We start from the raw sequence: 10,086 nt of genomic DNA, 5'->3' as shown, positions 1-10,086 counted from the left end.
AGAAATCTCAGGGGAGGTAAATGTAATTTACCTTTTTTTTTTCAAATGTGAGTAAAACTTTGAATAAAAACTTCTTTTAATATCACGCGCTCCAACGGGATTTCATCAAAATATCGGTCGACCGGGCGGACGACCGGATGGTCGTCCGACCTGTCGATCGGCCAGTGTAATTTTTTTATAGATTTTTGCAAAGAGGAAGTCATCCGAGGGACATCCAGCTAGTTGTCCGATGGTAAAAATAACCTATAACTTCAACAATTATAAACAGTGATTTGATGAAAAACACATCCATCTTCAATTTGATGAAAATTTTGAAAAATTCTAAATTTGATAAAACATTTAGTGCTAGGTTCGAGCAATAAAAAGTGAGTTTTTTTATCAAATTTAAATTTAATAAAACATTTAGAATTGGATTGGAAATGATCTAATAGAATAGAAATGACGTTACAAATTAAAGTCAACCCAGATCTTGGAAGAAAACAAAATTAAAAGTTTACTGCATTCGACGTAAGACCTGCTTTTACTGTCAATCATACACAAACTTTGTCAAATTAGGTTTAAGATTGTGATTAACAAAGCAAATGAGTCAAAAAGAAAAGAGCAGCGTGAAATCATTCGTGGTGTTGTCATTTAGCCTGTGGAAGGACAAGGATTTCCTGGTGCCAAACAACTTTCACAAAATCAGATTTTAGAAATGTACCCTTTGTCTATGATTGCGCATCAATGCACATGGCCTTGATTCCCTTTGCCTCCCAAAATTTCTTTTTAAGATTCCAATTGACAAAAGTGTTTTTTTTTTTTTTTTTCTTTTTCATTTTTGTGATCAATCAAATCATAAGGTCAATTGCGTAACGGGTTTGAATTAATGTTCGTCCTCATGAATCTCATTTATTGAGCGTTTGTGGAGAATCAAATAAAATCAAAAACAAAAACAAAAAATTAAATATCTATTATATATTTTCCATACTTTCTATATATATGGATTTATATTTATATCAACATTAAGCAATTCCCATTAACCTTTAATGTTTTATGGAAATTCATCCAATGCTTGTGATTTTATTTGCTAGACAAGACTGATCCCCAGTGGGATCTTCTTGGTTTACCTGAACATTTTTAACTTCAAGATTTTATATGCATTTTATTATATATAATTGGAGAAAGAAAACAAGAACTTTGAAATGTCAATGTAAATTTCAGATGAGTCGCATTCACAACGGTAGAGAACAAGAGTCTACATTGTCCAAGACATGGCCCTCTAAAACTCAAAAAGAAAAAAATAATAATAATAATAACACCTTATTTGTTTTTAATTTTCTGGATTCAATTTTTTATTTTTAGTAAAATTAAAATTCACTAAAAATTAAAAAAAAAAATCAATTTTAAAAAAATTGAATTTAGAAAATTGAAACCAAACAAGGTGAATTTACAAAGCTACATAAAAAATAATAATAATAAGGAAATAACAAACACACCTCTATTTATATAGTTTGATGAATCAATTAGGCATTGCCACCTTACAATCAGGGGCGGTGCTATGCTTATAACAGTGCTGAGTTTCAAAAAATATTTAGAGTACCATGTAATTTTTATCCAAAATTGTTGCCTATTTACACAACAAACCTAGTGGGTTAAAAAAAAAAAAAAAAAAAAAAAAAACCATCCTGAAAACTTTATCTATTGTCCCCACTCACTGGGCCCAAGAAAAAAAAAAACTCACTCTCACTATACTTATACAAACAGGGGCGGAGCTATGCTTATAACAATGGTGTCAACTAACACCAAATTAAGAGTGCATGTAATTTTTACCCAAAATTGTTGCCTATTTACACAATGAATCCAGTGGGTCTATCAAAAAAAAAAAAAGAAAAGAAAAACCATTCTAAAAACTTTACCTAGTGATCCCACTCACTGGGCCTAAGAAAAAAAAAATTCACTCTCACTATACATATACAAACAAAATCAAACTTTATTCAGAAAGTTTAGCACTCTACAAATAAACCCACTGTTTCTTTATTCATCTTGGTCCCAATCCTGATTCCGATGTCGATAATTTTTTGGAATGGCAATCACAATTTCTGGTCCTTTGGTCTTTGAATGTGGCACCACCAAAGTCATATTTCTTTTACTCAAAACGTTTTGTTTTTTTTTTTTTTTTTTTTTTTTTTTTTTTTTTGTGTATGATTCAATTGTGTTGATGAGTTCTTGTCAATATTTAGGATTTGACAAGAACAAAGACAAGGTTTTTATTTTCATTTTTGAGTGGTGGGGAGGGGGCTTTAAGTTTTGAGATTTTGGAGTTTATAGTTTTGTCAATGTAATTGCGAATATATGAAATTTACAAAGTATCATATGAATGTTAATATTGTTTGGTTGTATAGAACTAAAAATATGATATAATTACATTGATCATGCTTTATTAAATGAATCTGCTAAACGAAATTCCTAACTACGCCACTGCATACGGTGAAATTAATGGAACAAAAGGCACGTAAAATAGTTATTAGGTCTTCTCCTATCAACACTCTAGCGCAAAGGCTACTAGGACACTTTGCAAAACCTAAGGAGGGTATACAACAAAAACAGCACGGGAAGCCAGTAAACTCCCCCCCCCCCCCCCCCCCCCCCCCCCCCCCCCCACACACAAAAAAAAGAAAAAAAGAAAAAAAAAGGGAGCTGCAATGCAATTTTGTAAAATTATGCCATTTGCTATCCTAAGATTTAGCAAGTTGTCAAATTTTGACAAAGAGTCCTCTCTAATTTGGGCATTTTGAATATTATCTCTTCGTTTGGGACGTGAGTTGACTTTTTAATTATTTTAATCTAAGGTTAAAAAATTTCGTTTGTGATAGATATTTTAACTTTTTTAATTTTTGTGAGAGAAAAAATGAAATGATTATAATTTGGATGTGACATTTTGTCTTATTAGGCTAAAAAATCTATCCACCAAAAAATTAAGGTTTTAAAGATCAAAATTTAAGAACAAAATTATTTTTTAGGAACTAAATATTTTTGTTGTGAAAAATACCGTCATTATATTCTTGGCAACGAAAATTGGACATTAGTGATGAATTATTATTATTTTGAGACCAATTTTTTTGTCTAAAAAAATAAACCACTTTGATACAAAATAATTTTTTCTCTAAAAGTCTATTTATTAGTGACGTTATCAAAATTTTATCGTTAAAAACCTTATTTTTGACTTTTCGAGAAGATCTTTTAGCGACTATCCTCACGATGATAGAAATTGGTCCCTAAATATCTTTTGCAACAAAATTTTTATTTTTAGAAATTAAAAAATTTAGTCTCTAAAATTCTTATATGATATACTGCTATTTTTTCTTTTTGTGGCTAAAATAGCCCCAACCCAATCCAAACCTAAACCTTCCTGCCAAATATCGCATGCTAAACTTTAACTGTTGCATCCCATTTGGGCAGTTTAGTATTCAAGAATCATTTACTTGGTTGTACAAGATTGTCTTATGTCCAAATTCGAATCTACTGCTGCGTGATACACCATCTCCCTTTTCCCATGCCCTCCTACCAATTGTCAAATATTTAAAAAGAAAATAGAAATGTGAGTGACAAGCGAAACTCTTAACTAACTGCACTACGACAGTGATTTTAGATCATCTCAAATGGGCTCTCCAAACCCATTACAAGAGTAATGTGTAAACGCGCACAAAATAGTTAGCAAATTTCTTGTATTTTCTCGCTCCAAATAGTGTGTTAACTTGTGTGTCAGAGAGACCAATGAAAATATGCTTGTAAATTAACCACATTCAAGCAATCACTTTTTTGCAACTTCTAGTGGACACATGTAGACAGTATATATAAATATATACATATGACAAGTTGGCACCAAATCAACTGGTACACCCGTGACACATTTAACCAGAAGACTAGTACATTATATTCCGAATGCAAACAATAATAGTAATAGTTGAACAAGTCATTTTATCAACAAATACAACTACACTAGGGCCCTTTGCAGATATGGTGGACATTTTGGTTTTAGAGTCCCCTCTTCAACTGTCGAATTAGATTTTATTGTCTGAATCTATCTGTGACTTCATTTGGGGCATACCGACCACACACACACAGATTTCAGCCATTCATGTCGGCCAACTAAACCGCGTTATTCTAGCAAAATTACAAATAGGATCAGTTGTGGTTGGGACTTACCCGATCCTGAATAAGTAGTCCACAATTAATTCAGATAGTACGTCCCCCCGAACTAGCAGGGGCAAATGGTCTCATTCAAACCATTGGGGCTAATTTAAGAAGCATGAACACACACACACACAATAAGATACGAATACGATATAAACACGTCAATACGTCAATTTAAAAGAAATAGAAGATACGACATGTGAGGGACACTTATGAAATATATAATTTTATGTATTTATTATATGTTATATATATGAATATATTATTCAAAGATAATAAAAAAATATAATATAACACTAATTCCTATAAATTTATATGATTTTTGTCATATTATTGTATCTTAAATTGTTTTGTTCAAACTTATAATTAATTTTACCTATGTTTAATTGATAGATAAGTGTGTTTAAGCAATATATACATGTGTCCTCTAAGTGTCCAAAGAGTGTCCGGGTCTTTAAAAAATATTTAAAAATAAGATACATTTTGAAGAGTGTCGAACACGTATCAAAGACGTGTCCAAAGAGTGGCGGTGTCCGACATGGATATGACACGGATACGTCACATTCTTAGAAGTGTCCATACTTCTTAGGGGTCAACTTGTGGGCTTTGATAGAGCAGTATACTTAGTGGCGGAGGGAGCGAGGGACCAGAGGGGTCACGTGCTCCCCCTGGATTTTAGATTTTTTTATTTTGCAAACATAAAGAAAATATTTTAAATAAAAAATTACAAAAATATTATTATAGTGAAATGTCAATGACATTTAAAAAATTATGAGAACAATAATGGTTGTTTTGATTGAAAATGAAGAAACTATTATAAATCTTATTATCTATGAATTTTTTTGAATGTAACAGTGATGTCATTATTAGTGACATGCAAGTATAAGTAATCTCACTATAAAGATACGAAATTTATTAGATTGTTAGTTACATTTGATATGTGAGGTTCACTCTCTATGTGTTTCTTTACTATTAGTTGATGTTATCACATATCAGTAATGATGTGGTATTACCATTATATTGAATTTTTAATCAAATTTTGTATAAACAAATAATTTATCATTATATAATCTATTTTAAAACTTATATCCATTTGTTTTGTATTGTTCATGATACACTAGTTACATATAACATTATTTTTTGATATTTCTTGAAATCAATCGTAAAAACATACGTGAAATATTTTTGTAAAAATTTTCAATGTTGTAATTAATAAGTGCCCCATTTAATTTAATTTTCTTGCTCCGCCATTGAATATACTCCTCTAGTGGTTCACCAATTCAAGTGGCTTATGGTCAGGTTCATCAGATGTGTTTCAGAAGTTTGAGTCTGCTTTTCGGTGATGCCAACTATGGCATGAAGAAGCTTGAAGTCATTCTACATGTTGAAGCTATCAATGCACTAATGAGCAAGGTTGTTAAGATCGCGATCCGGATCGTAGGATCGTACGATCCTACGATCCAATATATATCATTCGATCCGGCTCGTGTTTTGGATCGACCCCAGATCAGGATCGTTGGAATCGGTGGGATCGTATCTGGATCGCGGCTTCATGCAATCCAAATTTGAAGGGTTTTTTCTCAACTTAGAAGCAAAATCGGGAGCAAAAAAAAGAGAGAGACAGAGAAGCAAAGCAAGCAGACATGTGATTAGGGCAATACAACTTGGGAAAAGAGAAATTCAACATCAAATTTCAGATTTTGCAGCCACAAACTAGGTACGCTATTCTTCTTCTTCTTTGAATCTGTCTCTCTCTTCATTGTTTTTCTTCTCCTTCGCATCTTCCTCTCTCTTTGATGTTCTTCTTCGTCTTCGAATCTTCATCTCTCTTCGATCTTCTCTTCTTTTTCTTTCTTCACTACTCAGCTCTTCTTCCTTTCTCTTCACTCATCTGCTTCTTCGCTGCTCAACTGCTATTCTTTTTCTTTATTCGTTGCTCTCATTTTGTTCTGATTTTGTATTATACATATATATATATATACTGAATTTGCTACTTCTTTTTTTGTTTTTTGTTTTTTGTTTCTGTAAATTATATATTATATAACTTATTTTAGTCTTTTATTTGTTCTTCCGTTATTAGTTTGTTTTGTTTTCATTAAGAAACAATAACAATGGTGTGCAAGTGTTCAGATTTCTTTTTTTGAAAAAAAAAATGTTTGAATGCTACCTCAAATTACTATATTTCTTTTTTTGGGCTTATTCTATATACATTTTGATAGTATTATTTAGTCATATAAAAATTATTGCATTTTTTATCGTTTTAGTAGTATCTTACGATTCTCGTTCTGATCCGACGATCCGATCCGACAGACCCCCAAAACGATCCTTTGTAGAATCCCGATCTTAACAACCTTGCTAATGAGATGGACAAAACACAGTGCAATTCATTAGTTTCTATCTTTCTCCATTCAAAGAGACTTGAAATAATTGTAGCCTGTTCCTTGAAAAAAATTAAATCAACTTACTATGCCTCCATGCAATTTTATAATTTTTTTTTTGGACAAGTAAATAAATTCCATGTAAAAAGGCACCAGGGGGGTAAAATGGGGAATATCATCAATCAAAATGTGAACTATGGATAGTGATCAATTATAATAAATAAATAAATAAATAATAGTTTATGAACAGAATAATCAGTAAAATAGTTATTTTTATCAAACTAGTTATTTTTATTATTTAGTCAAAATAGTGAGTAAATAAATTTCACTTCCATCAAATTAGCTATCAAATTAATCATTTTAATTTTTATGGTTCACTACTAAAAAACGTACTTTTTGCGACCGTTACAAGCCGTCGCAAATAATAAAAAAACAGTCGCAAAAGACTTTTTGCGACGGCTCATGCGACGGCAAATAAGGGTCGCGAATGTGGGGGTGGCAAATACTTTTTGCGACCGCAAAATAACAGTCGCAAACTATTTGTGACTACCTAACCTACTTTTTGCAACCGTTATTTTGCCGTCGCAAAAAAAAAAAAAAAAGAAGACACTTTTAGCAACTATTTTTTTACTGTCACAAATAATTATTTTTATAATAAAATCATATACGTTTGCTACAATAAAAAAATCAATTCCAAGCACCTAACAATTTTTTTTAATAAAAAATAACAAAATTAACAAATTAATTTAAATTCATAATAGAAATACTAACCCATTCACATATAAGTGTGCATACAAAATATAAACTTTCATACATGCAAAAACAAATATCCATCAACCATCATTAAAATATATTGTACTAAAAGATTCGAGTCCTCAAAAAAAAATATATAAATAAATAAAAGGAGCAACATAATCTCAGTTTGGCTCCCAAACATCACCCGCTCGATTACTACTCCCTCAACAAAACCTGCAAAAACATATACACGTGACTTGAAAATTTAATGCAGTTTAACTTGAAATAATAAAAATAAAACTATTTCAAAAAAAATTGTCAAGAGAAAAATAAAAAGCTGTCAAAATTCGTGTCATTGATCAGATGCCAGCCAGACTACACCATGTAATTAAAGGGATTTACCGACGCATACTATAATGAAAATTCACAAAACCTAAAAAGCCTTTTCTCAAGATTTTCCAGAATTGTTCATCCAGTTTGCTATAACTAGAAATATATGCTGCATTTTGTTCCATATCCAATGAATGTTCATAGAAATCTCAAGCTATCATTATATGCATGTTGGGAAACATGAATTCGCCAATAGTCCGTGAATGTTACCATCAAATTATCATTGTATTTATGTTGTCATGCATCAATTATCACCACTAACATGCTTCTTTCTAACTCACTTCATCTGAAGCGAATAGTGACAATTTCAACCATGTGTGTTAGAGAGAATTCAAAGCCATCATCCACTGGTATTTTTCAAAGGCTTGCAACTTTGAAGTAAATACTCAACAACAATTCAACTATCAATAGCAAAGCCTGTTCATCATAAATTTCTACCATTTAATTAAACTAAGCTTTCAAGATCCAAATACATATGGAACAGGCCATCAATTTGACTAAATTCATAAATACTTGGTGGATAGTTTTTTTTTTTTTTAATTTTATTTGTTCTTCTGGGAAAAAGAATTGATTAACAGCAAAGGGCTTCTGGTATTTGCATTAAACTAAGGGAAGATTAACAGCAAGCTCTAAGGACCCCACTCCATATATAAACAAACATTCATTCTCAGTTAATAGAATTGATTTAAAATGCTAATTCATTCATTGGTACAAATAACAATGTTAATCAAGCCCTTGACAAAACACCCTAGCGAGCAATCGATTTTGAACTCTAACGACACCTGAAATCTCTCTCTCTCTCTCTCCCCATTTTTTATGTTAAGGGATGCTGAGTAATCCATTTTTGTTGGGGCTCCAATAATACACTTCTCATTGTTGGAGGTGAAAGTTTTGTTCAGAGTAATAATGCTTCATATCCTTTATGTTGAGAATATGAAATTTTGTTAGAGTTTTGCTGCGAAGCAACATTGACCTATTGATCATGTAAGAAAATAAACAGAAACAAAAAAAAAATCCATAATTTCATTGTGTAGAACTCTCTCTCTAGCAAAGGTGTATGAACCCAACTTAACTGATTTGTCCCAATCCCCACTGGCTCTTTCTATATTTTGTTAAGGTGCTCTAGGTTAAGTAATAAGTAGTAAACTTTCTAGTTAAAAACTAAACTAACAGATTACTTAGCTAACGGAGGAAATAAAGTCCATGAGTGCTGAAAAGGTGCAAGTGTTTTGTGTTTAGTTTAAGTACTGTTTTAAGTGTTGCTGTTTTGAGTGTTATCTAACAAGTATTATGAACTTAGGTTGTGTGTTGTGCTCAGGGTGGAAGGTTGTTCACTCTGAATGCACAGGCACCAGAGTCAATATGGCCAGAGGTGAAATCAGACTTCTATAGAATTGCTGATTCCTTTAATCTAACATCTAGAGAGAGAGAGAGAGAGAGAGAGAGAGAGATGTTTTTCCTTTCCATGGAACATTGTTTTTGCCCTAATTTGTTATGTTCATCATACATAGAATCATCTCACTTCCTAAAAGCAGTTGTCACTTACTAATATTGGTTGATTTTGGCCTTTAAAGCATGTTGGATATCATATTAGAAATAGATTCAGATAACAGACAATCAATCAGTTAAGAAACACAGATGGGTCATCAAAATCACCATTATCTTCTGTTCTTGCTTCTTTTTTTTCTTGTTTTCACAGAACTCTCATTCTCATTTATGGAGTTGGTTCTCTTCCTCCAAAGAGACTCTTACCGAGAACCCTTCAGAGAATGGAGCAGTTTTCAATGACGTAGTAGGCGAATTCTCCATGGAAAGTCTGAACAACCGAAAGGGGATCCAACTAGTTAAGAATGCTAGAAAAAAAGATGGTTGCATCAAATTCGTGTTGGCAAAATGCTTACCAAAATCATTTTGCTGGGTGTTCGGAGATCCTAGCCGGTGAAGAGAAGCGGTCTAGACTTGCTTGGCATCTCAGCGATTGCTTCTAGAAAGACTCTGGCATGCCTCCTTTTCCTCATTGCAAAATCTAGCATGTTGAAATGAACCACAAAATTGGACGAGGATGTGCGGAAGATCTATCTCGAGTTTTATCTTGAAACCAACTCTATCTGCCATCAATTACAGTAAAGCATATACGTATAATTTATGTATATCCAAGTTCATTGGTATTAGAACAGTCACTGACTAGAATTTTGATTTCATGGTATTGAAGGACTGATGCATTCAAGCATCAAACAGAGAGATTGGTGAATGAACTAAAAAATTCAGCCCAATTTGCAAAAGACAAATTAGAGACCATAGAAGAGAAAGCAGAGGGTCTGTTGAAGATCTAAGTTCAATATGCCCAAACTCTCACCTGGGCTCCCTGGCCAAAAACACTTCAGAAGCTCCTCAACACACTATGGCACCA

General features: G+C 32.3%; 1 long non-coding RNA gene across 1 annotated transcript; it reads right to left on the bottom strand.

Moving 5' to 3' along the window:
* Positions 1–7,296: 7,296 nt before the first annotated feature.
* Positions 7,297–9,799, bottom strand: LOC145803326 (uncharacterized). The gene is made up of 2 exons (XR_014345427.1): positions 9,333–9,799; positions 7,297–7,520 (listed from the first exon to the last, which is right to left on the bottom strand). It is a non-coding gene; the product is annotated as an uncharacterized LOC145803326 (long non-coding RNA).
* Positions 9,800–10,086: the final 287 nt, after the last annotated feature.

This window comes from Camellia sinensis, chromosome 11, assembly GCF_055761805.1.
Source record: "Camellia sinensis isolate YWXY chromosome 11, ASM5576180v1, whole genome shotgun sequence".
Lineage (NCBI taxonomy): Eukaryota > Viridiplantae > Streptophyta > Magnoliopsida > Ericales > Theaceae > Camellia > Camellia sinensis.
Note: the sequence above shows the minus strand (reverse complement) of the source record. Positions and strands in the feature narration are given on the sequence as shown.